This window comes from Astatotilapia calliptera, chromosome 2 (assembly GCF_964374335.1).
Source record: "Astatotilapia calliptera chromosome 2, fAstCal68.1, whole genome shotgun sequence".
NCBI lineage: Eukaryota > Metazoa > Chordata > Actinopteri > Cichliformes > Cichlidae > Astatotilapia > Astatotilapia calliptera.
The window spans coordinates 9777231-9781086 of NC_137423.1; positions in this window are offsets into that span (position 1 = coordinate 9777231).

Sequence of the window (3856 nt, forward strand, 5' to 3'; positions counted from 1 at the left end):
CTACTAAGCTGATCAACATGAAAGGCACAAGGTGGAAATCAGCAAACTGCTGCCTCACTTTGTTCACCTGTGCTCTATATTTCATGGTCCGGTTGGCTGCAGGACCAAACATTTGGCCTTACACCTTATTTCTTTATGTTTTGCTTCCAAGGTGCCAGACTTGTAGGTAACTTTTTACACTGACATGACCTCAGCAATAGTTTCCAGTCTTTCAACTTCCTTGGGCTTTGGCTGCTTTTTTACTCATTTTCAGTCCAGTCCTTCTACCTGACCATTTTCAGAGAACTCTAAGGAGCTTGGGGGAAAAAAGCAACCGGACTTCTTTAACTTTTTTGAAGACGTTTCGCCTCTCATCCCAGAAGCTTTTTCAGTTCACTGAAGCCTCATAAGAAAGTGACACAATGACATTTAGATAATAAAACTCGCCAAAAATGCACCTTAAGAGCACTGTCTCTTTAAATACCCTCTTTTGCTTGGTCTGCTCCTTATTTTTTCCTCATTTTTTCTTACTTTGGAGGACCAGCAGAGCGAGGGCCGCTAACCTGTGGACATTCATGGAAGGTGAGGTTCTGCCTGGAAGGCGGGTCCACATAAGAACTCAGATATAATATTTATATTTTTGTTCTAACCTGTTGAGTCCCTGGCAGCAGCCAATGGCAAGGTTGTGCCAGCCAGCAGGATGCTGCTGAAGGGCGGGGCTGGAGTCTGAAAGTAAGAGCTCGTTTAGACTCTATTCTGTGAACAGGCTTGCTCCCACGAATATGTGAATTCATCTGTAAAAGAGTTTAACTCTAATGCACCTGTTCCTCCTGCTCCCTGCTGCAGGGCGGCCTGTTGGACTACGAATGCCAGTGCGGAGCTAAGAAGATCAAAGAGGAGCTGTTGTTCTTGAACCTGCCAAAGTGAGTAACCTCAAATCGGTCCCCAAAGGCCTCAAACCACCACAGTTCAGTCGGTGTCAGTTTTGTTCATGTCATGTCCTCCTTGCGTCTTCCTTTGAGCCTCTCCTCTTTGTCTCATCTCTTTCAGTGTGCTGATCCTCCAGCTGAAGTGGTTTACGTTCACTCCATCGTTCACCGTGGAGAAGAAGAACAGCCCCATTGTTCTGACACAGCAGCTGGTGATCAGCCAGGACACAGCCTTTACTGAAGAGGTAAGGGAAAAGGCACACCGTTCATTTCAAGTATGGATGGAGCCCATTTCTAAGCTAACGGGTGGTGCCGCTGCCCTCTCCCAGGAAACTGCTCGCTATTTGTTGGTCAGCGTGATCAGTCGTTTGGGCTCCGCAGCTTACAGCAGTGAGTGGGTGCTTTCAGACACATGTGCTGAATGCAGGTCAACTTTGAAAGTTTATGAGACGTTAATAAGTGCGCCTTCTCCTCTCAGGACATTACGTCTGTGACGGCGTTCACCAGATGAGCGGAAGAGACGACGTCACAGACAGCCGGCTCACGTACGATGACGAGTTGGTCTGCCAGACCACGTGTGAGTCTGTGTGTGAGCAGCGGCAGAGAACAGCTTACCTGCTATTCTATAAAAGACAGGTGACGTCTCCCAGCAAACAGTCAGCATGTCTGTGCAAATATTCAGTGTAACTTGTAGAAAAACCCTCACACTCAGTTTATTTGTGTTTTTCTTTTTCTATTTCTTACTTTCTTTGCCGCACTAGAAAGGCAGCAGAGTCGGGACTCAGATCTGCAGCAACACCTTCATTGTTATTGTTATTATTGTTGTTAGTACTGTTGTTGTTATGATTGATATTGTTACTGTTATGATCAGTTTTATTATTATTATTATCATTATTAATTTTTTAATACATTTGTTTATCTTTATTATTATTAGTAGTAATGTTGTTGTTTATGTTGTTATTGTTATTATTATTACTGGTATTTTTGACATTATTATTATTATTATTTTGTTGTTATTGTCATTATTAGTAGAAGTAGTATTAGTTATATCATTTTTATATCAGCCTGGAGTGAACAACATGAAAGCATGGATCCATCCTCCCTCACATTCACAATTCAGGCTGCTGGTGTAATCGTGCGGGGGATATTTTCCTGGTACACTTTGGGACCTTTAAATGCTACAGTCTGAGTATTGTTATGACCACAGTGTACCCTCTTCTGATGGCTGAAAGTAAAAGGGGGTCCAGTACCGGTTCCGGTACCAGGCCTACTGACAATTTAACATAATGTAAAATGGTAACATCGTAAACATAATGTTACCATTTAACACAATGTAAAATGGTAACATTGTAAACAGAATGTTACCATTTAACATAATGTAAATGGTAACATTGTAAACATAATGTTACCATTTAACACAATGTAAAATGGTAACATTGTAAACAGAATGTTACCATTTAACACAATGTGAAATGGTAACATTGTAAACAGAATGTTACCATTTAACACAATGTAAAATGGTAACATTGTAAACAGAATGTTACCATTTAACACAATGTAAAATGGTAACATTGTAAACAGAATGTTACCATTTAACACAATGTAAAATGGTAACATTGTAAACATAATGTTACCATTTAACACAATGTAAAATGGTAACATTGTAAACAGAATGTTACCATTTAACATAATGTAAATGGTAACATTGTAAACATAATGTTACCATTTAACACAATGTAAAATGGTAACATTGTAAACAGAATGTTACCATTTAACACAATGTGAAATGGTAACATTGTAAACAGAATGTTACCATTTAACACAAGGTAAAATGGTAACATTGTAAACAGAATGTTACCATTTAACACAATGTAAAATGGTAACATTGTAAACAGAATGTTACCATTTAACACAATGTAAAATGGTAACATTGTAAACAGAATGTTACCATTTAACATAATGTGAAATGGTAACATTGTAAACAGAATGTTACCATTTAACATAATGTGAAATGGTAACATTGTAAACAGAATGTTACCATTTAACACAATGTGAAATGGTAACATTGTAAACAGAATGTTACCATTTAACACAATGTAAAATGGTAACATTGTAAACAGAATGTTACCATTTAACACAATGTAAAATGGTAACATTGTAAACAGAATGTTACCATTTAACACAATGTGAAATGGTAACATTGTAAACAGAATGTTACCATTTAACATAATGTAAAATGGTAACATTGTAAACAGAATGTTACCATTTAACATAATGTGAAATGGTAACATTGTAAACAGAATGTTACCATTTAACATAATGTGAAATGGTAACATTGTAAACAGAATGTTACCATTTAACATAATGTGAAATGGTAACATTGTAAACAGAATGTTACCATTTAACATAATGTGAAATGGTAACATTGTAAACAGAATGTTACCATTTAACACAATGTAAAATGGTAACATTGTAAACAGAATGTTTCCATTTAACATAATGTGAAATGGTAACATTGTAAACAGAATGTTACCATTTAACACAATGTAAAATGGTAACATTGTAAACAGAATGTTACCATTTAACATAATGTGAAATGGTAACATTGTAAAAAGAATGTTGCCATTTAACATTATGTTAAATATAACTAACGGATTTACTTTACCAAATGGACCATCCCGGCCTTGCCGTATTGGTCTATTTGATTCACCTTTGTTTTTCTTGTTTATTTTATTTTCACTTGCTACACATAGGACAGACATGACTGGGGGAAAGAAAGGGGAGAAAGAAAGAGGGAAAGAAAAACAGCAGGGAAGAGGAATGGTGATAAAGGGCAAAAAACAAAAACCAACAAAACAAACAGACAAAAAATATATATATCAGTCACTTCAACTCAAAGAAGTCCAGACGCTTTTCTTTCCAAGCTCCTTTGACTGACTGTTAGGACA